Source organism: Oryctolagus cuniculus (assembly GCF_964237555.1).
Source record: "Oryctolagus cuniculus chromosome 17 unlocalized genomic scaffold, mOryCun1.1 SUPER_17_unloc_1, whole genome shotgun sequence".
NCBI classification, from domain to species: Eukaryota; Metazoa; Chordata; class Mammalia; order Lagomorpha; family Leporidae; genus Oryctolagus; species Oryctolagus cuniculus.
In genome coordinates, this window is record NW_027208202.1 from 1675362 (window position 1) to 1700806 (window position 25445).

General features: G+C 43.3%; 1 protein-coding gene and 2 pseudogenes across 2 annotated transcripts in view; 1 reads left to right on the plus strand and 2 right to left on the minus strand.

Moving 5' to 3' along the window:
* The first annotated feature begins 6270 nt into the window (after positions 1–6270).
* Positions 6271–7435, plus strand: LOC138843029 (L-lactate dehydrogenase A chain pseudogene; annotated as a pseudogene).
* Positions 6828–25445, minus strand: part of LOC100355262 (L-lactate dehydrogenase A chain) — a 591718-nt gene continuing 573100 nt past the window's right edge. The window contains exon 2 of one of the 2 annotated variants that reach the window (XM_070067644.1): positions 6828–7989. The gene's annotated coding sequence lies outside the window, so the exon portion shown is untranslated. Of the gene's footprint in view, positions 7998–25445 lie in introns of both variants that reach the window. The other variant, XM_070067643.1, reaches the window with a different exon arrangement.
* Positions 14356–16045, minus strand: LOC138847857 (transcription factor SOX-2-like; annotated as a pseudogene).

Consider the following 25445-nt stretch of genomic DNA (forward strand, 5'->3'; position numbering starts at 1 on the left):
CCCATACCCTAGCCTCTGGTAACCAACTTTCTACTCTCTGTTTCTGTGAGATTTTTTTAACTCCACATATACATGAAATAATACAGTATTTGTCTTTGTCTATTCAGCTTGTTTCACAATATAATGTCCTGTAATTTCACCTATGTTTCTGCAAATTGTGGAATTATTTTCTTTATTAAAGCTAACTAGTATTTCATTACATATATATACACACATAGATATTTTAATTATTCATCCTTTTATTGATACTTAAGTAACTTCTTTATGTTGGTTGTTGTTAACAATGCTGAAATGAGCAGGGGAGTGGGGCTATCCCTTTAATATAATGATTTTAGTTCTTTTGTATATATATCCAGGAACACAGTTGGTGGATTATTTGACAGTTTTCTGTTCTCATTGCTTTGTTTTCCATGATGACTGATGTCCTACTTTACATTCTCACCAACTGCACAATCCCATTTGTCCATCCCTGCTTTTGGTGTCTGCAGATTTAGAGTCCTATCCAAGAAAGTACTGCTCAGAAGAGTAAAGCTTCCACCACGTGTTTTCTTACAGTAGATTTATAGTTTGGGTATTGCATTTAAGTGTGTCATCAACTTTTAGTTGATTTTTGTATATGACATGGAAAAGAGACTAATTTCATTCTTCTATATTTGCATTTACAGTTTCCCCAAAACCATTTATCATGAGACTATCTTATCCACATTGTGCTTCCTTGATATGTCTGTCAAAAATAAGTTGACTTAAATCCTTGGATATTTTCTCTGGACTTTCCATCCTATTCCATTGGCCTATGCATCTGTTTCATGCTGGTGTCATACTGTTTAATTACAATAACTTTATAATATATTTTCAAGGGAGAAGTGTGATACCTTCAGTTTTGTTCTTTGGGCTCAAGATTACTATGACTATGTAGTATATTTTCTGGTCCCAAGGAAATTTTAGAATTTTTTTCTATTTCTGAATAAAAGATTGTTTTTATTTTTATAGGAATTGAACTGAATGCATAGATTTCTTTGGGTCATATGCCTATTTTAATAATATTATTCCAATTTATTATGGGAGACTTTTTAAATTTATTTGTATCTTCTTTATTTCATCAATGTATTATAATTTTAGTGTATAAAATATTCACCTATGTAAACACATTATTTCCTAAAACATTATTTCTTCATGCTCCTATATATGGGATGATTTTCTTAATTTCTTTCCCAGATAACATATTATTCGTCTATAGAAACACTAATGATATTTATATTGATTTTAGAACTTGAGATTTCCTGAATTTATTTATTTTCTAACAGTTTTTATTGGATTCATTATTATCACTGGCAAATAGAAACAATTTTACTTCTTCCTCTTATACAGATGATATTTTTGTTCTTGCCTAATAATTCTCTCTAGGATTTTCAGCATTACATGGAAAAGAAATGATAAGCATGGACATATTTGTATTATTTCTGATCTTAGACAAAAGACTTTTTAAACTTTTCATCAGTGACTTTAATGTTAGCTCTGCTTTTATTGTTTATGGCTTTTATTGTGTTGAGGTATGTTCTTTCTGTGACAACTTTTAGAGAGTTCCCATGAACAAATTTGAATTTTCACAAGTTGTTTTTCTGCATCTGCTCATATAGTGACAATTTTATGATTTTTATTCTTTATTATGATAATATTGTATATCACACTTATTTTTAAATTTTAATTTAGAATATGCAAATTTAATGTATTTCATATATATAGCTTTGGGAACATAGTGATACTTTCCATCCTACCATTCCTCCTGCCCATGGTCCCACTCTTCTTCCTCCTTCCATTCCTATTCCAATTATTTTTACTAAGATCTATTTACAGTTAACATTATAGTCATAGGATTAATCCAACAATTAAGAGTTCAACAATTAGTATGAAAAAAAAGTTCCTCAACAGTCAAGATAAGGGCTGTTAAGATCATCACATATCAAAATGTCATTTTTGTTTTTAATTTGCATAGGGAAGCTGCAGAAGAAGACCCAAGTGCTTGGGCCTTGAACCCAGGTAGGAGACCTGGAAGAAGCACGTGCTTCCTCGCTTCAGGCTGGCCCAATCCCAGCCATTGTAGCCATTTAGGCAGTGAACCAGCAGAGAGAAGATATCTCTCTGTCTCTGTGTCTGTCTCTCTCCCTCTACTTAGCCTTATAAATAAATAAAATAATTATTTGCAAAACCTATATATATGAAATAAAGGAAATCTAGTCCTTTATATAAATTGATAAAATTTATAAAGACTCTAATCCCGCCGGCGCCGTGGCTCACTAGGCTAATCCTCTGCCTTGCGGCCCCAGCACACCAGGTTCTAGTCCCAGTCGGGGCACTGGATTCTGTCCCGGTTGTCCCTCTTCCAGGCCAGCTCTCTGCTGTGGCCAGGGAGTGCAGTGGAGGATGGCCCAGGTACTTGGGTCCTGCACCCCATGGGAGACCAGGATAGGTACCTGGCTCCTGCCATCGGATCAGCGCAGTGTGCCGGCTGCAGCGCGCCGGCCGCGCCGGCCATTGGAGGGTGAACCAACGGCAAAAAAAGGAAGACCTTTCTCTCTGTCTCTCTCTCTCACTGTCCACTCTGCCTGTCACAAAATTAAAAAAAAGACTCTAATCCCACTTCAGAGTGCTTGGTTTGATTCGCAGCTGTTTCCGATGCCAGGTTTTTGCTAATGCAGATGTTGGGAGGCAGTAGTGATAGCTCATGATATTGGGCTTCTGACAGGAGTACATTCCCAGCTCTTGGATTCAGCCCTGATACAGCCCTGGTTACTGTGGGTATTTGGAGGAGTAAGTCTGTGGATAAGAGGTTTTCTCTTTTGTCTCTCCTGGCCTACCTGCCTCTCTTTATGTCTCTTTAACTCACACACACACATACAGACACACAAAAACATATGTATTTTTTTTTGACAGGCAGAGTGGACAGTGAGAGAGACAGATTGAAAAGTCTTTCTTTTCCATTGGTTCACTCTCCAATGGCCGCTGTGGCCAGCACGCTGTGGCCAGCGCACCACGCTGACCCGAAGCCAGGAGCCAGGTGCTTCCTCCTGGTCTCCCATGCGGGTGCAGGGCCCAAGGACTTGGGCCATCCTCCACTGCACTCCCAGGCCAGAGTAGAGAGCTGGACAGAAAGAGGAGTGCCCGGGACAGAATCTGGTGCCCCAACCAGGACTAGAACCTGGTGTGCCGGCTCCGCAGGCAGAGGATTAGCCTATTGAGCTGTGGCACCGGCCACACATATGTAATTTTTAATATGACAATACTCAAGCAAAGCAACGACTAAAGAATATAACATGATATTGACTCATGTTTGAATAATTCAATTGAAACTACTGTGAGTTGTTTAAAGTATGAATGAAGAATGGAATATCTGCCTGAAAATATAACTTAGGAAAAGTCTGCAACACAAACAACCTATAGAGACTGGCTAGAAGAAAAGTATACAGAGCCGTCTGAGAACCTGCAGCAGATTCTGTTCTCCAAAAATTCCTGGTCTGATCCATAAATGCAGTACAATCTCCCAAACGCTGTTTCAGCAATTCCTTAAAAACTTCATTGGCTGACTTGTATATTAGCAGAGGGTAACTCTCACCACTGCAGAATGTTGCATGTTTATTTGTAGGTTGATATTAACTTCTACTATATCATCTATACAACCAATAAAGACCATTTCAGACTTCATATCCCATAGGAATTTAGCAAATTCTAAATTCTGATTTTAATCCTATGTAACAAATATGCCTTTATTGTGGCATCAGAAGACCTGGAGACCAATATACAATCAGCTTTGATGGCTCTAATTTCTTATAACCATGAAAATTTTACCTTATCACATTTATTTGTTTCATTTTAACTTAAAGCCCTCATAAATCTCCTATAATATGATATAAAACAAAATGAGAAATAATCAATCAACTTACTGGAGATGTATTCATTTCCTTTGGTCTTGGAAACATGTAGAGGTCTCTACAACTATACCTGGAAGAGAAGGTAAATGCAGGGAATCATGAGAGAATTGGCCTGACTTGCTCCTAGAGTCCACAGTGCTAATGAAGATCATGCAAATACAGAATAACCGACACCTTAGCTGGAGAAACAAAATAAAAATCAACCTCCCTGTGGAGAATTAGCGCTTTACAATTGAAAACAGGCAGAAGACTTTTTGAAAGAGCACACAAAATTAGAGTAATTGGCAGTGATTAAATCTAGTTATCCTTAGGTTAATGGTAATATCAACATATATATGATACCAACACCCTTTGAAAAGTATTTGCCTACTGCAGTTTACTTTATTAAATAGTGATATTATGAAGAAACCTGGGACTTGCCTGTTGGAGATACAAGGTCTAGGAAAGAATCAGGACAAACCACCAGACTGGAGAAGGTTGAATACAGGTTAGACTACTGCTTGGGGCAACCATATCCCATATGCACATTCTTGGATTGTGTCCTTGCTATTACATACCTAAAATACATAATCTGAGATGATGGGTACGTACTTGGATTCCTGCTACCCTCATATGAGACCCAGATGGATTCCTGCCTCCTGGCTTCAGCCTGGAATAGCCCTGGCTGTTAGGACATTTGGCAAGTGAATTAACCAGCAGATGGAACATCTCTCTCTTCCCTTTTCTCATGCTCTGCCTTTCAAATACTTTAAAAATTACAAATAAAATTACAATAAAAAGCCTCTGTTGATTTGTAATACATCAAATGCTGATACACTTTGCTGAGTGTGGAAAAATTTAATAGTATGCCAAATACAATCAAGAGAACTTCACATAGATATTATCATGGGCATGATTCATGCCGACTATGTCAGCAAGGATGTCAGCAAGACCACTGCCACTTAAACTGCTTGAACATCATGAGCATTGGTTTACAATTTCTATAAAGTAAATGCTTCTACTTAAAATACATGGTATCTGACATCTATTAATCATTTGACATTTGTCAACAGACAATGTCCTAAAGCACACTTTGTTTCATCTTTCTCATATGGTACAAAGAACCTGACAATTCCTGAGGCACCAGAAAGAACTATCAGGATGCAGAGAGATTCAGCATTATCTCCAAATACAAAATGCAGAGAGGATAGGTTTCAAACAGTTCAAATTCTGGGAATAACAAAGGCAGAATGAAGCAATGGGAGTGTGTAATGGGGTGATATTTCAGATATGACAAGTCAGCCCTTCACTGAAAGTCACATCTCCAAGATCCCTCCAATAAATATCATTTCCTAGGCCCTTGTCTATCTTTCTCATCTACTCACATCTTCCTTGCACTCAGGCTTTGGTAGCTTACAGATGAGGTGAGTTAGCATCACTCAATCTTGGTCACCCTGGACCACGGGATCAATAATTGCTTGGGCCATGAAAAGCTAGGGCCTTTACCACTCTAGGACTCCTTTGTCTCTACTATGAAGCTCCAGGGAGAGGGTTTGGCCAGAAGAGTGGATCCTGAATCTTGGGTTCCAAGTCTCCATTCAGCATGAACATTTTGTTAAAAAGAAAACAGACTCATCATCCAGTACCCTATTTTCCTCATAGAATCAACTGTCTTTGGACAATATATTTGGATAAACTTATTAAACTCAAACAAGGGTACTGGGAAGGCCACACATAGGAATGAACCAGAAGCTTCATTGACTGATGAGACATGACAAAACCCCACAAATTCAACTGCCTCATAGTAACAGATCTCATACACACTGTATGGTGATTTTGCTGGAAATTTGGGGGAATGTTTCACTCGTATTTATAATGTTCTAATACTTCATTGGATAAGCCAAAATGGCAAATGACTAAATCAGTTATAAAACTTGTGCTATGGTTTGAAAATTTCTTATCAAAAGTGCTTGGTAACAGGGGCTGGAATTGTGATGTGGTGGATACAACTGCTGCCTCCAACACCAGTATACCATGTGCGCAAGAGTTTGTGTCCCAGAGGCTCCACTTCAATCCAACTCCCCAATAATGGCCTAAGAAAAGCAATAGAAGATGGTCCAGGTGTTTGGGCTATTGTTACACATGTGGGAGACTTAGCTGATGCTCTTGACTTTGGTCTGGCCCATCTCTGACTTTTTCAGCCTTCAGGCAAGTAAACCTTGGAAGATCTACCTGCCTTTTCCCAAAACCACCTGTAACTTTTTCAAACAAAAAAGTATTTAAGAAATACTTGAGTGCTGGAGCTGCTGCCGCCAAGCCCGGGTCCCATTACTGAGCGCCCCTCACGCCTATCCGACGTGCACTCCCGATTCCTTTTGTTTCCAGGTCCAAAATGGCAGCTCTCAAGGATCAGCTGATTCACAACCTTTTGAAGGAAGAACATGTCCCCCAAAATAAGATCACGGTTGTGGGGGTTGGTGCTGTGGGCGTGGGCATGGCCTGTGCCATCAGTATGTTAATGAAGGACTTGGCGGATGAACTTGCTCTTGTTGACGTCATGGAAGATAAACTGAAGGGAGAGATGATGGATCTCCAGCATGGCAGCCTTTTCCTTAGAACCCCTAAAATTGTCTCTGGCAAGGACTACAGTGTGACGGCCAACTCCAAGCTGGTGATCACCACGGGTGGGGCACGACAGCAAGAGGGAAAAAGCCGTCTGAACTTGGTCCAGTGTAACGTGAACATCTTCAAATTCATCATTCCCAATGTTGTCCAGTACAGCCCCAACTGCAAGTTGCTTGTTGTTTCCAATCCAGTGGCTATCTGACCTATGTGGCCTGGAAGATAAGTGGCTTTCCCAAAAACTGTGTGATTGGAAGTGGTTGCAATCTGGATTCAGCCCGCTTCCGTTACCTGATGGGGGAAAGGCTGGGAGTTCACCCGCTGAGCTGTCACGGCTGGATCCTTGGCGAGCATGGAGATTCAAGTGTGCCTGTGTGGAGCGGCATGAACGTTGCTGGTGTCTCCCTGAAGACTCTGCACCCAGAGTTAGGCACCGATGCAGACAAGGAACAGTGAAAACAGGTTCACAAACAAGTGGTAGACAGTGCTTATAAGGTGATCAAGCTGAAGGGCTACACATCCTGGGCCATTGATTTGTCTGTGGCAGATCTGGCAGAAAGCATAATGAAGAATCTCAGGAGGGTGCATCCGATTTCCACCATGATTAAGGGGCTCTATGGAATAAAGGAGGATGTCTTCCTTAGTGTTCCTTGCGTCTTGGGACAAAATGGGATCTCAGACGTTGTGAAGGTGACTCTGACCTCTGAAGAAGAGGCCCACTTGAAGAAGAGCGCAGACACACTTTGGGGAATCCAAAAAGAGCTGCAGTTTTAAAGTCTTTGGATAATGTCCTACCACTTCACTGTCTAGGCTACTACAGGGTTTTAGTTGGAGGTTGTGCATGTGGTCCTTTTTAATCTGATCCATGATTAAAGCAGTGAGATCATGATGGCCTAGGGAGGGAAAAAACCATGTTTCCTAAAGTTAGAAATAGAATGGTTTACAAAATCCGACAGCTACATTCAGGTACTGGGTGACACTGACTTTGTGTCATCCTGAGCTGGTCAGCCTAAGATATAGTTCCCCACCTCTGAGGTGCCACTGCCTGTGTTGCACGAGCTCCAGTTGCCCTTCCGACTAGACGTGCATTTACTGTGTGCTACGTAACTTCTGGTCCCTTCACCAAACGTGCTTAGTCCAACTTTTTTTCCTAGTCAGTCATAACCTGGGATCCAATATTGTATAAACTCAATATTGTATGTCTTGTGCATAACTGTTCTAAAGGATCTTATTTTGTGTATTGTATGTATGAGTAGTGTACACTGCACATAATGTAAAAAGAAAGATCTACATATAGCAATGCAACCAGCTATCCATGTGTTATACCAACTAAATCATTAAATAAACCTTGAACAGTGAAAAAAAAAGAAATACTTGAGGAGCTGGCACTATGGCTTAGCAGGTAAAGCTGCCGCCTGCAGTGCCAGCATCCCATTATGGGTGCCGGTTCAAGACCCAGCCACTACACTTCTGATCCAGCTCTCTGCTATGGCCTGGGAAAGGAGTAGAAGATAGTACAAGTCCTTGTGCCCCTGCACCCACATGGGAGACCCAGAAGAAGCTTCTGGCTCAGCTGGAAGAAGCTCCTGGCTCCTGGCTTCTGATCAGCTCAGCTCTGGCCATTGCAGCCATCCGGGGATTGAACCAGCCAATGGAAGACCTTTCTCTCTCTCTCTCTCTCTCTCTCTCTCTCTCTCTCTGCCTCTCCTTCTCTCTGTATAAGTCTTTCAAATAAAATAAATAAATCTTAAAAAAGAAGTATTTGTAGGTTTTCCTGCTGTGACTAAATGAAAAAGCAGGACTGGGCTTAGAGGGTTACAGCAATACAGGGTGAACGGGAAAGCAATAATGGATCCTAGGATGCTTAGTCACTAACTGAAAAGTGGTGAGCAGGTTCATCCACAGAAGACTGCACAGCTTGGAGAACCATGAGGTTTAATGGAGATCCAGAACTAAGCTACTTGTAGATTTTACATGTTGTTGCTGTTATAACTCTTATGTAAAATAGTTATGCCTCAGCCACTGAGCTAATGAAAGTCTGAAATAAGCAGCATAACTCTAATCATTGTTATGAAATTAGTCTAGTTTCCTTCCATTCTATCCTGAAACTTTATGAACAAAAATGGAAAAAAAGCTTGTGAATCTAAAATAGGAAATCCTTGGTAGGCAGGTATTATATATCAATATTTGTCTTTTTTTTTGACAGGCAGAGTTAGACAGTGAGAGATAGAGACAGAGAGAAAGGTCTTCCTTCCATTGGTTTACTCCCCAAATGGCTGCCATGGCTGGTGCGCTGCACTGATCCGAAGCCAGGAGCCAGGTGCTTCCTCCTGGTCTCCAATGCGGGTGCAGGGCCCAAGCACTTGGGCCATCCTCCACTGCACTCCCGGACCACAGCAGAGAGCTGGACTGGAAGAGGAGCAACTGGGACAGAACCGGGGCCCCAACAAGCACTAGAACCCGGAGTGTGGAGGATTAGCCTAGTGAGCCATGGCACCAGCCAATATTTGTCTTTGAATGTGAGTGGGTTTCTTAAAAAACTTTTGAAAATGTTCACTCATTAAAATACATATTGTTATATTTTCATTACATCCAGAAGATAAATTTTATTTTTAACTTGCACGTTTTTTAATGCTTTTTAGTAAACAAAATTCTCATAACTAGGTTAATTAAAAGCTGGAGAAATTTAGATAAATGTAGTTATTCCCATTGCCCCTTCTTTTTTAGGGTGAAAAAGCAAATTTTTGTGTTACCTGATTACCATTTTATGAAACAAAAATGCAATTTGGGCATAAAGACTTCTTAGTAGTTGTATTATGCTACATGTAGGGAGGATAAAACTATGAATTGTTATTACAAGGGACAAGGTGTAAGTCATAAACATCTAAAGAAAGAAATATATACACTTAACACTGTGAAATCACTCACCAATAAAGACTTGAAAAAGGAAATCAGCTTTTTGTTTAAAAGTAAGTATTTTTTTAAAAGATGATTTTAGAAGATATTGAGAAACACCAAGAGTTAACACAATAATTTCATGAAAAATAACTTCCATCAATCTACATACACATAAAAAATATTCAAATAATAATTTTAGTCTTCTGGCACATTATCAGTGTACAACTTTGTACAAAAGGATTTATAAATATACCTTTATATGAATGCATACAAAGATATACATAAACATATAAATAGGCTATAATCTCAATATTTTACCTATAAGTTTAAGGAAACTTATAGGTGAAAAATTTATCAGTATAATAAACAAGCAATACATGTGATATTCATCTTATAATAACTTAATAAGGAGTTAAAAATATCTATTATCTAATATACATAGTTATATTTCTAATTATTATACCTAGTGCAACTAAATATTTTTATTAATTCCTATAGTTAACCAAAGGAACTAACTTGTTTCTTCAGACACAGAAGACAACTACAAAACAAGAAATAATGTTGGGGTCCAGGATTGTGGTATGAGAGATAAAGCTGTTGCCAGTGATACCTACAACCCACATGGGTGCTGGTTTGTGTCCCAGTGGCTCCACTTCTGATCCAACTTACAGCTAATGCACTGGATAAAACAGAGGAAGACAGCTCAAGTGCTTGGACCCCTGCTACCCATGGGGGAACCTGGCTCCTGGCTTTGGCCCAGTCAGTTCCTGACTATTGTGGCCATCAGGGGAATGAGCCAGTGCATGGCGTATCTCTCTGTCTCTGTATCTGTCTTCCTCTGTCTGTGTAACTCTTCAAATAAATAAACTCAATTTTTTTGACAGAAAGAGACAGAGAGAGAGACAGAGAGAAAGGTCTTCCTTCTGTTGGTTCACCCCACAAATGGCTGCTACAGCCCGCGAGCTGCGCCGATCTGAAGTTAGGAGACATGTGCTTCCTCCTGGTCTCCCATGTGGGTGCAGGGCCCAAGCACTTGGGCCATCCTCCACTGCACTCCCGGGCCACAGCAGAGAGCTGACTGGAAAAGAGCAACCGGGACAGAACCAGCGCCCCAACTAGCACTAGAACCCAGAGTGCTGGCGCCGCAGACGTAGGATAAGCCTAGTGAGCCACAGCGTGGCCCTAAACTCAACTTTTTTAAAAAAAGATTAAGCTATCTTTACTCCATAAACAACTATTTAATATTATTTAAACGCTTTTAGGAGATTATATATGTATATCCTCCAAAAACATTTAAAATATATATGGATGTATATATGAAATAATTTATAACGGTATATACCTACATATAAATATATGAAAACGCTAGATATATTATATTCCCAAAAGCTTTTGCAGCCACGTCTCTATCCTTGGAAGCCCAAGGCTGTCCTGTGATGAACACGGGTTTCCCTCGAGGTCCCAACAGAGAATCTCAGGGAGCCTCCAGCAGCCCAGCTCACAATGACTGTAACCTAGCAACACCCTTAAACACAAGTGCGCAAGCGCATCTCTAGAGGGCAGTCACTGCGCCTGCGCACAGAAGTCCGGCAGCCAAGTGTGCTTAGTGCGCATGTGCATGATTCCCACCTGGTAAAACTGAGGGATTAGATTGTTTACAGATGTTGGTGGACTTGACCGAGTGTTGGGGTCATTGTGGAGACGAACCACTGGAGCCTGTGGAAGCCGTCTGCACCACCCAGGACTCAGGGGCGTGGGATTTCAGGATGCTGAAGGCCTCGTCCGGAGTAGACGCCCTTAAAATCCCTCTCCACAGCTCCTGCTCCTCAGTTTATGCTCCCGCCACGTCCCCCTGAGTCCTGGGCGGCTGCAGTGGGAATGTAACAGATGCGAAGACAAAGTTGTGCTCTGTGATTTCAGAAACTGGCACATGTGCCATCTAGGTCAATCTTAAGAAATCAAAGCAGGCCTTCCAGAAAAAATGTCTTCAGGCCTCTTGCATTTGCCCAGCCTTTACATTTGCTTTACTTTTAGTTTTTACTGTTATTTCCCTTAATTGGATTCTTTAGGTCGATCCATGCATTATTTTGAAACATGGTGTTGTATTTACAAACTTTCTAAAATGAATGTTCACTTGTCCCAAACAGTTCATGAGTTGACGGTATGTTAAAATGCCCCATTTTTTTACTTGAAATTCCCTTTTTTCCCGTTTCTGTCTTTTTCATTGTGCCCAATTAAATGTTCTGTTTTGTATTCTTTTTTCCCTATCCATGCATTCTTTATTCCCAGCCCCTGTGCCCCATTAAAACAACAGTAGACAACCCAGCAATCACTACAATCCAGTTGCACCACGATCCGAGGCTTACAGTGCTTTAACGCTTTTAACTTTGAGGAAAAAAAGGAGAAACAAGAGAAATACCCGTATCCGATACAACCCATACCAGCATCCGATACAAGTCATACAGCAATTTAAGCATCTTGCACACCTGATGCCCAGAAGGGCTCCACCCCCGGGGTCAGCGCTCACACACGGCCAGGCCGTGAGAGAGGCCGAGGACTCCTCGCCCCAGAACGACCCGCAGGTGAGAGGAGACCAGAAATCCTCTCGGTGCTGGGACAGCCAGGAAGCGGTCAGTCTTCCTGGGGTCCGGACAGGCCACGCGCAGAGCGGACGCCAGGGGGCAGCAGAGGACGAGCGCGCGCGGCCCCGCGAGGCCGAGTCCCCCGCGGCCGCAGTCCCGGGCTCTGCCTGCAGAGGACGAAGTTCTCGGGACTGGGGCCCTGCCCAGGGCGCAGCGCCTGCGGGTCTGCATGGCGGTTCTGGGGGGCTGGCCGGGCTCAAGCCGTAGACCTAGGAATCCCATACGCTGCATCTGATGCGCGAGCCGAGGCCGACATGGAAGCTGACATCTGGCCCTGGTCCCCCGCGTGCCCGTGGGAGAAGAGCCGCGCGCAGCGGCTGCAGGGCGGGCGGGCCACCAACCTGCAGCTCCGCGGGTCGTGCCTGGCCGAGGGCGCGAAGAACACCTAGGCCGCGTCCACCTGGCGCTGCCGGTGTCGCCAGTCGCGCGCTCGCTCAGGTGCAGGCTGCAAACTCTGGGATCTGCGCCGGGCCCTCCTTAGTCTGCAGAGGCAGGGGCTGGAGCCGCGGCGGCCGCTCAGGCCGGTGACCCTGGGCCTCGCCGCTCAGGCACAAGCTCGGCGTAGGTGGGTTTGGCGGCAGGAAGGCCGGCTTGGCGGAGCTGATGCTCGGGCAGGGAGGGCAGTGAAGAGCCGCCGCAGTTCTCCCAGCGAGATGCCCGTTCATCCTGGGGCCTGGCATCAGGGCGGCCTGGCGCCTGCCGCTGCAGGACAAGCAGGGCACAGGGCGAGGGGCAGGGGCGGCCCGAGCATGCGTGAAGGGCAGTGCAGCCCTCCCAGACTGCGTCAGACGGAGGCGCCGTTCCGGATGGTCAGTGCTCTAACTCGGTGCTCTAGGGGCGGTCATTGTGGCCTTGCTGGGAAAGCCGTGGCCTATCACGCTGCATCCCATCGGGGCGCCCGTCTGTGTCCCAGCTGCTCCACTTCCGATTCAGCTCCCGGCTGATGTCCTGGGAAAAGCAGCGGACATGGTCCACGTGCGTGGCCCCTGCCACCACGAGGGAGACCCGAATGAAGCTCCCGGCTCCTGGCTGCCTCCAGGCTGGGCCCTGGACATTGCGGCCATCTGGGGAGTGAACCGGTGGATGGAAGATTCTCTCTCTCTCTCTCTCTCTCTCTCTCTCGCCCCCTCCCGCCCTTCCTCATTCTCTCCCTCCCTCCCACCACACTTTCGCTCTACTTCTCCCTCCTTCCCTCCCTCCCTCATTGTAACTCAGTGTTTCAAATGAGTACTAAAATGTTTATCTACAACACATGCAGTGTACTGGAATGAGTGTTTGGAACACTGGTTTAGACGACGTGGATGCCCTCAGCCCATACAGGACTCCCTGGGGTCCTGGATCGAGTCCAGGCTCCTGTTTTCTTCCTGGACCACATCCCATTTGTGGCTGGCACTTGGGGAGTGGGCCAGTGACAAGATAATCTCTTTCTGTGTCTGTCACTCTCTGCTGCCAAAATAAAATGAAAGGATAGAATATGTTAACATTTAAAAGTCTGCTACAGTTAGAAAGCTTTTACCTGTATTTTTCTCTTTCAGGATTCTCTTGGCAATATTGATTATTATTTGAGATGAATTTTAAGTCTATGCAAATCGTTATTCTATACAAATTTAATGAAAATATGTTTTGAGATTTTATTTATTTTAAAGATTTATTTTTCAAACTCATAGAGAGAGAAAGAGACAGAGAGAGCGAGCTTCCAACTGCTGGTGCACCACCCAGATTGGACAATGGCCAGCAATGGGCCAGGTGGAAGCCAGGAGCCAGAAGCTTCATCGAGGTCTCACACATGGGTAGCAGGGGCCCAAACACTTGGACCATCATCCACTGCTTTCTCAGGCCACTGAGCAGGGAGCTAGATCAGAAGTGGAACAGCTAAGACTCGAACCAACTCCCACATGGGACGCTGGTGTTGTAGCTGGTGGCTTTATCTGCTATGCCATAACACCATCCCCAGACTCTGAGATTTTGATTGTGATTGAGTCAAGAGCAGTATTTTAGCTGAAAATCGACTGGCTCCCTCTATCCAGACAAATGTCTCCATCTTTGTCCTGTTTCTTAAAAACTGTTTGGGAGGCAGAGAGCGATTTGGAAGGAGTGGGTGCTCGTGGATTTTCAGTTGCAGACATTTTTGCCCCATTAATAACTGGGGAAGAGCGAAGTTGTTAGAATTGCCTCATGGAAGACTTCAGCTAGACACGAAGGGGCCTTCCAGGTGATCAGGCTCTATATGATCCATGGAGTATATTGATTAGGAACATCGACTCCGGGACAGGCATTGGGCCTAGTCATCAACATGCCGTATTCCAGGGCTTCCTGGAGTGGGAGAAAGAGGCAACCACAGGGCTGGGGGCTGGAGCTGGCCTTGGACTTGACCCCCGAGCCCTTGGAGCCTAGCACCATGCCGGAGTGCCCTGCTGCGAGTAGGACGTGCTGTAGGTGGGAGAGCCCTCCATGCATGTCCTGGAACTGCTCCTGGAGTTGTACTGCAGCGCGCTCACGTCGCAGGCTGCCTGGGCTGCATCTAGGCGGTGCCGGGAGCTGCAGGCAGCCCAGCGGGTCCTGCATTGCGCTGTAGCTGTCCACGCGCTGGTTCGCGCCTGCGCTCAGGCCGGCACCCGCCCCCCACCCCGCTCACCTGCTGTGGCCGCTGGGTCCAGCAGCCTGCCAGGCAGCGTGCACTGATCCACCGGGGCCGGAATTTATAACCCTGTGCTCCTCCTCCACGTGCAGCGTTCACAGCCGCTCGGCCTCGTCGGTGAACGCCCGCTTCTCCGTCTCCCACAAGGGTTTCCACTCGGCGCCCAGGTGCTTGCTGATCTCCGAGTTGTGCATCGCGGGGTTCTCCTGTGCCATCTTGCACCGCTGCCCGCGGGACCGCACCAGGAAGGCGTTCATGGGCCGCCTGACGCGATCCGGACTGTTGTGGTTGTCGCCTGCCCCACCCCGAGCCCTGAAGTCTGCCGCGGGCCCGGCGGCTCCGCTCCGTCTCCATCCTGCTGTACCTGCGGGCGCTGTGTATGCGCGGGCCCGGCGGCTCCGGCTCCGTCTCGGTCCTGTTGCACCTGTGGGCGCTGTGCGCGGGCCTGGCCCCACCCTTGGTGGCTGGGACTCGGGGCCTGCGGGCGGGGTGAGAGGAGGAGGGGAAGGGGCAGAGGTGCTGTGAGCACCTCCTCGGGGCTTCCCGAGGAGACCAGATGAGGAGAGATTTGGCGGAGAGAGAGAGCAGGAGAGAGAGAGACTGAGAGACTGGAATCGGGATCAAAAAGCAGCGCTTCCCTCGGTCTTCAGCCGGTGCCACTGCCACCACCACCAACTGTCGTTGTTGTTGTTATTATTATTATTATCATTATTACTGGAAAGGCTTTTCGTTCTCTTCTTTCTCTTGGTCTCGGTCTTAAAGAGACAGCAAACTACTTTCCCCTTTTGCAAACACTCTCTTCTATGCCTTGACAACTCCTGATACATTTTGGAACAAGCTAATAAACAACCGTCTTCTATTGTCGTTATGTTTGTTTATATATTAACAGGAAGAATCTGTGAGGCTTGAATCGGCAAAGGTTCATACCTCTGGGGACGGAGGCATACATAAGTCTCAACTAGTGTCCTGATTCCCAGTGCTGTCTCTGCCCGTGGCATCTGCTTTCTTTACTCCCATCTACCCAGACTAAGAGGGCTTTGTCTGCCTCTGACCAGTGGTTTGCGCTTTGGCCAAACCATGGAGATAGAAAATTCACCATCTTTCGGTTCTCATGGGGTTTTTTCTGGATAACACAAATATTTTTCAACCTGAACACCTGCTTCCGTCATGTTTTTCAGCACGGCGTTGTGTGCGCTCATCCTCTGCTGCCCTCTGGCGTCCGCTCTGCGCGTGGCCTGTCGGGACTCCAGGAAGACTGACTGCTTCCTGGCTGTTCCAGCACCGAGAGGATTTCTGAAGTCTCTCACCTGCTGGTCGTCCTGGGGCGAAGCTGAGGTCATCGGCCTCTCTCTGAGCGCTGACCCCAAGACTGGAGCCCTTCTGGGGCATCAGATTGTAAAATGCTTAGAATTGCTCTAATACTTGTATTGTTTTGAAAACTTTTATTTAATAGATATAAATTTCAGAAGTACAACTTTTGGATTATAGCGGTTTTTTCCTCCATAACCACCCTCCCGCCCACAAACCATCCCATCTCCTACTTCCTCTTCCATCCCATTCTTCGTTAAGATTCATTTTTAATTATCTTTATACACAGATCAACTTAGTATATATACTAAGTAAAGATTCCAACAGTTTATACCCACATAGACACACAAAGTGTAAAGTACTGTTTGAAGACATTTTTTACCGTTAATTCTCAAAGTACAACACATTAAGGACAGAGATCCTACATGGGGAGTAACTGCAGAGTGACTCCCGTTGTTGATTGAACAATTGACACTCTTGTTTGTAATGCTTGTGGGTATGGGTTGGGGGTTTCTTTGTCTTGAGTTCTCCTTTTTTCCCTCAAAGTTAAAAGCTTTAAAGCACAGTAAGCCTCGGATTGTGGTGCAACTGGACTGTAGTGATTGATGGATTGCCTACTGTTGTTTTAATGGGGCACAGGGGCTGGTAATGGAATAAAGAATGCATGGATCAGGAAAAACAAGAATAAAAAGCAGAACATTTGATGAAACACAATGAAAAAGCCAGAAACGGGGAAAAAGGGAATTTCAAGTAAAACAATGGGGCATCTTAACATACCATCAAATCACGAACTGTTTGTGGGACAAGTGAACATTCATTTTGGAAAGTTTATAAATATTACACCATGTTTCAAAATAATGCATGGATCGACTAAAAATCCAATTAAGGGAAATAACAGTAAAAACTAAAAGTAAAGCAAATGTAAAGGCTGGGCAAATGCAAGAGGCCTGAAGACATTTTTTCTGGAAGGCCTGCTTTGATTTCTTAAGATTGACCTAGATGGCACATGTGCCAGTTTCTGAAATCACAAGAGCACAACTTTGTCTTCGCATCTGTTACATTCCCACTGCAGCCGCCCAGGACTCAGAGGGACGTGGCGGGAGCATAAACTGAGGAGCAGGAGCTGTGGAGAGGGATTTTAAGGGCGTCTACTCCGGACGAGGCCTTCAGCATCCTGAAACCCCACGCCACCTGAGCCCTGGTCAGTGCAGCACGAGTGTTTTATTCCCACAATGACCCCAACACTCGGTCAAGTCCACCAACATCTACTACCCTCTGGAGGCATGCTTGCGCACTTGTGTTTAAGGGCGTTGCTAGGTTACAGTTATTGTGAGCTGGGCAGCTGGAGGCGCCCTGAGATTCTCTGTTGGGACCTCGAGGGAAACCCGTGTTCATCACAGGAGGGCCTTAGGCTTCCGAGGATAGAGACGTGGCTGCAAAAGCTTTTGGGAATATAATATATCTAGCATTTTCATATATATTTATATAGAGGTACATACCATTATAAATTTATTTTATTTATATATACATCTATATATATTTTAAATGCTTTGGAAGATATATATATATATATATCCTTAAAGTGTTTAAATAATATTAAATAGTTATTCATGGAGTAAAAATAGCTAAGTCTTTCTTTTTTTGAAAAAATTGAGTTTATTTATTTGAAAGAGTTACACAGAGGAAGACACAGAGAGGTACTCCATCCACTAGCTCATTCCCCAGATGGCCACAAACTGACTGGGCCAAAGCCAGGAGCCAGGTTCCCCCATGGGTAGCAGGGGCCCAAGCACTTTGGCCATTTTCCTCTGTGTTACCCAGGGCATTAGCTGGAAGTTGGGTCAGAAGTGGAGCCACTGGGACACAAACTGGCACCCATATGGAATATTAGGATCACTGGCAGCAGCTTTGTCTGCCACACCATTAGTTATCACAAAAATTTGTTTTTTCACCCTAAAAAAAGGGCAATAGGAATAATTACATTTATCTAAATTTCTCCAACTGTTAATTAACCTAGTTATGAGTATTTTGTTTACCAAACTTAGCATTAAAATAACATGACAAGTTAAAAATACAATCTGTCTTCTGGATATAATGAAAGTGTAAGAATATGTCTTTTAATGAGTGAATATTTTAAGGGTTTTTAAAGAAACATTCTAATATTCAAAGACAAATATTGATATAATACCTGCCTCCCAAGGGTTTCCTATACTTTAGATTCACAAGCTTTTTTTCCATTTTTGTTCATAAAGTTTCAGGGTAGAATGGAAGGAAACTAGACTAATTTCATAACAATGATTAGAGTTATGCTGCTTATTTCAGACTTTCATTAGATCAGTGGCTGAGGCATAACTATTTTACGTAAGAGTTACAACAGCAACAACATGTGAAATCTACAAGTAGCTTAGTTCTGGATCTCCATTAAACCTCATGGTTCTCCATGCAGTGCAGAGTCTTCTGTGGGTGAACCTGCTCACCACTTTTCAGTTAGTGACTTAGCATCCTAGGATCCATTATTGCTTTCCCCTTCACCCTGTGCTGCTGTAACCCTCTAAGCCCAGTCCTGCTTAGAGGACAGCAGGAAAACCTACAATTGCTTACTTATTTTTTTTAAAATTTATTTATTTTATTTGAAAGTCAGAGTTACACAGAGAGAAGGAGAGGCAGAGAGAGAGAGAGAGAGAGAGAGAGAGAGTTGGCTTTCCATCCCTTGGTTCAGTCCCCAGATGGCTGCAATGGCCAGAGCTGAGCCACTCTGAAGCCAGGAGCCAGGATCCAGGAGCTTTTAAAGGGTCTCCCACGTGGGTGCAGGGGCCCAAGGACTTGGGTCATCTCCTGCTGCTTTCCCAGGCCATAGAAGAGAGCTGGATTGGAAGTGGACAAGCCGGGTCTCGAACCGGCACCCATATGGGATGCCAGCACTGCAGGCGGCAGCTTTACCTTTACCCGCTATGCCACAGTGCCAGATCTTAAAGTATTTTTATTTTTGACAGGCAGAGTTAGACAGGGAGAGCGAGAGACAGAGAGAAAGGTCTTCCTTCCATTGGTTCACCTCCCAAATGGCCGCTACGGCCAGTGCGCTGTGGCTGGCGCACTGCGCTGATCCAAAGCCAGGAGCCAGGTGCTTCTCCTGGTCTCCCATGCAGGTGCAGGGCCCAAGCACTTGGGCCATCCTCCACTACCTTCCTGGGCCACAGCAGAGAGCTGGACTGGAAGATAAGCAACCAGGGCAGAATCCGGTGCCCCAACCAGGACTAGAACACCAGGTGCCGGTGCCGCAGGTGGAGGATTAGCCTAGTGAGCCACGGCGCCAGCCCAAGTATTTCTTAAAGTTTTATTTATTTGAAAAAGTTACAGGTGGTGTTGGGGGAAGGCAAGAAGATCTTCCATCTCCTGGTTTACTCCTCTGATGGCTGCAAAAGTCAGAGATGGGCCAAACCAAACCACTGGACCATCTTCTATTGCTTTTCTTAGGCCATTATCAGGGAGTTGGTTTGAAGTGGAGCCACTGGGAAGCAAACCCTTGTCCATATGAGATACTGGTGTTGCAGGTGGCAGTTGTATTCACCACACCACAATTCCAGCTCCTGGTACCAACCACTTTTGATAAGGGATTTTCAAACTGTCATACAAGTTTTATAACTGATTTAGTCACTTGCCAGTTTGGGCTTATAGATTTGAAACAAGTAAACATTACAAATACAAGTGAAACATGCCCAAATTTCCAGCAAAATCACTATACATTGTGTATGAGATCTGTTACTATGAAGAAGTTGAATTTGTGGGGTCTTGAGTTTAAAGCAGTTTGTCCAAATATATTGTCCAAAGACAGTTGATTCTATGTGGGAGATTAGGGTACTGGGTGATGAGTCTGTTTTCTTTCTAATAAAATGTTCATGCTGAATGGAGACTTGGACCCCATGATTCAGGATCTACCCTTCTGACCAAACCCTCTCCCTGGTGTTCTACAGTAGAGGAAAAGGTGTCCTAGAATGGTAAAGGCCCTAACTTTTCATGGCCCAAGCCATTATTGATCCTGTGATCCAGGGTGACCAAGATTGAGTGATGTTATCTTACCTCATCTGTAAGCTACCAAAGGCTGAATGATAGTGCAAGTTTTATATAAACTTTGAGAAGGAAGATGTGAGTAGTTGAGAAAGATAGGCATGGGCCTAGGAAATGATACTTTCTGGAGCCATCTTGGAGATGTGACTTTCAGTGAAGGGCTAATTTGCCATATCTGTAATAGCACTCCATTACACACTCCCATTGCTTCTTTCTGCCTTTGTTATTCCCAGAATTTGAACTGTTTGAAATCTATCCTCTCTGCATTTTGTATTTGGAGATAATGCTGAATCTCCTTGTATCCTGATAGTTTTTTCTGGTGGCTCAGGAATTGTCAGATTCTTTGTACCATATGAAAAAGATGAAACAAAATGTGCTCTAGGACATTGTCTGTTGACAAATGTCAAATGATTAATAGATGTCAGATACCATGGATTTTAAGTAGAAGCATTTACTTTACAGAAATTGTAAACCAGTGCTCATGATGTTCAAGCAGTTTAAGTGGCAGCAGTCTTGCTGACATCCTTGTTGACATAGTCGGCATGAATCATGCCCTTGGAGATATCTATGTGAAGTTCTCTTGATTGTATTTGACATACTACTAAATTTTTCCATACTCAGCAAAAATATATCAGCATTGGATGTATTACAAATCAACAGAGGCTTTTTGTTGTAATTTTATTTGTAATTTTAAAGTATTTATTTGAAAGGCAGAGCATGAGAGAAGGGGAGAGAAAGATGTTCCCTCTGCTGGTTAATTCACTTGCCAAATGTCCCTAACAGCCAGGGCTATTCCAGGCTGAAGCCAGGAGGCAGGAATCCATCTGGGTCTCATATGAGGGCAGCAGGAATCCAAGTACGTGTCCATCATCTCAGATGATGTATTTTAAGTATGTAATAGCAAGCAATAACAATCTAAGAATGTGCATATGGAATATGGTTGTCCCAAGCAGTAGTCTAGCCTGTATTCGACTTTCTCAATTCTGGTGGTTTGTCATGATTTTTGCCTAGGCCTTGTATCTCCAACAGGCAAGTCCCAGATTTCTTCATAATATAACAATTTAATAAACTCCAGTAGGCAAATACTTTTCAAAGTGTGTTGGTATCATATATATTGATGTTTTCATTAACCTAAGGATAACTAGATTTAATCACTGTCAATTAAATTCCCTGTAGTGTGATGGCTGGATCATATTGTAGATCCATTTTCAGATTTCTGAAGAATCTCCATACTGTCTAGCATAACGGTTGTTCTACTTTACATTCCCATCCACAGTGTATTAGGGTACCTTTTCCCCACATTCTCTCTAGCATTTGTCATTTTTGATTTTTGGATGATCGTCATCCTAACTGGGGTGAGATGAAACCTCATTGTTTTGTTTCCATTTCCCTGATGGCTAGTCATCTTGAGCATCTTTTCCTGTGCCCGTTGGCCATTTATATTTCATCTTTTGAAAAATGCCTGCTCATATCCTTAGCCAATTTTTTTACATATTTATTTATTTGAAAGGCAAAGTAACACAGTGAAAAGGAGACAGAGAGATCTTCCCTTTACTGGTCCTCTCCCCAGATGGCTGCATTGCAGGGCTGGGCCAGGCTGAAGCCAGGAGCTTCTTCCAGTTCTGCTATGTTGTTGCAGGGGCCCAAGGAATCTCCCAGGCACATTAGCAAGGAGCTGGATCAGAAATGGAGCAGGTATGACTTGAACTGGTGCCCATAAAGGGATACTGGCCTTCAGGTAGTGGTTTACACACTGTACCCACTTAGCCATTTCTTAACTGGGTTATTGGTTGTGTTGTGGAGTTATCTGACTGGTATCATAAACACTAGGTTAAATGTCTCTCCTCTTTTAAATTTTTTCTCAACAATTATATTTGATCTACTGAGAATTCTTTTCTGTTTATGTCATAACCTCACTGATTGTTCCTTTTTCTTCTTGAATTCTTTGACTGTTTTCTCACCATCATCCAACCAAACATTATAGGTGCTTTCCCATTTACCCCATCCTGAAATTATTAATCTATCTGTCCCTCTGTGGTCTGATAGTCCTGTTTCCCATACTTACTTCTATCCAGCATTACTATGAGCTGGCTTTGGCCAAATCATCAAGATGGGGCTTTTTTCAAATCTTTTCTATGTTTGCCATGTCTAGCTTCACCTTGGTGTCAAATCCTGTTACTTCTGTTTTTTTTTTTCTCTTAAATTTTTAAGCAAATATTTGAATGCAGTGTTTAAAAAGATGAGGAAAAGGGAAGTATTATATTTTTATTATGCCTATAAAGATTTTAGTTTTTTAAAAGATTTTATTTTTTGAAAGAGTTACAGAGAGAGTAGAGAGAGGCCTTCAATCTGCTTGTTCACTCCCCAAGGGGCTGCAACAGCCAGAGTTGAGCTGATCTGACGCCAGGAGCCAGGAGTTTCTTCAGGGTCTCCCTCATGGGTGCAGGGGCCCAAGGACTTGGGCCATCTTCTACTGCTATCTCAGGCCATAGCAGAGAGCTGGATCAGAAGAGGAGCAGCCAGGACTAGAACCAGTACCCATATGGGATGCCAGAGCTTCAGGTCAGGGCTTTAACCCACTGTGCCACAGCGTTGGCCCCAGGTGATACTTTTAATTCGATAAATCTATAGCAGGCTATTTTTTAAATTGATAATTTTGTATGGCCTACAAATAATGTTAAAATATCCAAATGGATTTTGGTAGGACACAGGTTCCCAACTTCTGCTAATGCATATATTCATCTTATTTCATTTTACTTGAGCATGGAGAACTTTAGCATTTTATAGCGTCTGCTGGTGGTTATCTTCATATTTTGTTGTTCAAAAAATGTATTTTTTCCACTACACAGATTAATGTTCATTTTTTTGTTTACTTAAGAGACACAAAGGTCTTCTATCTGATAGTCCACTCCCCAAATGCCTGCAAACGCTTGAGCAGGGGCCAGGCCAAAGCCAGGGACCTGGAACTCTATCCTATGTGGGTATCTGGGACCCAACTACTTGAGCTGTTATCTGCTGCCTTCCTGGGTGAGCATTAGCATGAAGCTAAATCAGAAGCAGGGGTAGCTATACTGATATATGAGCATACCAAGAAGCAGCTTATCCCAATGAGCCAAAATGTTGCCCTTATATTTTACAGTATTTACATTACATATAGAATGCGGGTTGGGAGAACATTTTCTCTGAGTACGTTGATGATTTCTTTCCATTGTTTCTGTGGAGAAGTCAGCCATCATCCATGGATGGCTATAACTCAGTATGCCATAGGCTGTTCTTTCATTACATTCAGGATCTTTTCTTTGTATTTGGATTCCTTCAGTTTGTTATTTGCCTAGAATAGTTTTATATCTGTGCTGATTAGGACACATTCTATATTTCACTCATTCTATTTTTACTGAAATTTCAGTTGCAGTTATGAAGGACTTTGAAATAACAGACAAGGTTATTTTGATGCAAAAATGTTAGTAATCCATGCATACCAGTGGTCTGGAAGAAGTTTATTCAAAATCAATACTATAAACACTACGCATAAATGTGAAAACAGCATAATTGTGCATTTAATTTTTCTTTAGCCAAAGTGAACTTGTTTTTTAGTTCTCCTTTCTGCAAATCTTTTAATGTTAGATTGCTTTCTAAATCATTCCTGGGCTTCTGAAGCTCTTTTATGAATTAAAATCTTTTGGCTTATTTTCCATTTTAGTCTGTTTTTGTGTCTGATAAAAATGGTACACAATGGGTTATTTAGAAAGAAAAACAGTTTTCAAAATTACTTGCTTGAAAGAGCAACAGAAATAGGGAGAGAGGGAGGGATTGAAATTGAGTTTATACACAGAATAACCAAATGGCTACAACAATCAGGGTGGGACAAGGCCAAAGCCAGGAGCCAGGAGTTCCATCTGAGTCACCCACATGGGTGGCAGGGACCTAAATGCTTGAGCAATCATAGACTGCCTTCTTGGTACATTAGCAGGAAGCTGAATTGGAAGTTGAGCAACAGGACTCAAATCAGACTCTACTGTGAGATCAAAGATTCACCAGTGGTGGAACAACCTTCTGTGCCACAAGACTAGCCTCAAGAAATCAAATTTATTTCTTAGAGTCTGAGGGTGAGCAGCCTAAAGTCAAAAGGCCCTATCTGGAAAGGTCCATCTCCCTGAATCATGATGTGGCAAGAGTGAAATCAAATGATGAGAAAAAATAAGAGGTAGAACTGAGAGCCTTTGGTCTTTTAAAATTGGTAGGAAGATGTTCCTTAGGATAGGGACTGTTACCTTGAGGATTAAGCCTCCAACACATTATATGGATATATTAAAGTCCTACTATATATCATGCTCCATGGTGCTATTTCTTTTCCATTTCCATTTTTTGAATACCAATGGGCTTTTTTTTTTGACAGGCAGAGTTAGACAGTGAGAGAGAGAGACCGAGAGAAAGGTCTTCCTTCCATTGGTTCACCCCCCAAATGGCCACCACAGCTGCCATGCTGTGCCAATCCAAAGCCAGGAGGCAGGTGCTTCCTCCTGGTCTCCCATGCAGGTGCAGGGCCCAAGGACTTGGGCCACCCTCCACTGCCTTTCTGGGCCACAGCAGAGAACTGGACTGGAAAAGGAGCAACCGGGACAGAATCCGGCACCCCAACAGGGACTAGGACCCGAGGTACTGGTGTTGCAAGCGGTGGATTAGCCTAGTGAGCCATGGTGCCTGCCCACAAATACATTTTCATTATAGTAAATATTTAGTTTATCATTCTTTATCTAACTTCAAATGATTTGTAATACTGGAATATACTTGGAGATTATTAACTAACTTGCCTGCTACTTGCAACATCTAACTTTTTTTTTTTGGAGAGAAAGATTTATCTTTTGGTGAATTCTCCAAATGCTCACATGAGTAATTTAACAAGAATGATGTGAGTGTGGGTTATTTATCAGCCTTAAGATGATCACAACCTTTTAAATCAACAAATAAAATTAAAATATTGACTTAAAAATGAAAGATGAATAGTTTGCAAATTCACTTTTTTTGGAAAATTTTTATTTAATAAATATTAAATTTCAAAAGTACAACTTTTGGATTTTAACAACTTCCCCCTATAACCACCCTCCCACCTGCAAACCATCCCACTTCCTACTCCCTCTCCCATCCCATTCTTCATTAAGATTCATTTTTAATTATCTTTATATACAGAAAATCAACTTGGTATATACTAAGTAAAGATTTCAACAGTTTGCACCCGCACAGAAACACAAAGTATAAAGTACTGTCTGAAGACTAGTTTTGCTGTTAATTCTCATAGTACAACACATTAAGGACAGAGCATACATGGGGAGTAAATGCACAGTGACTCCTGTTGTTGATTTAACAATT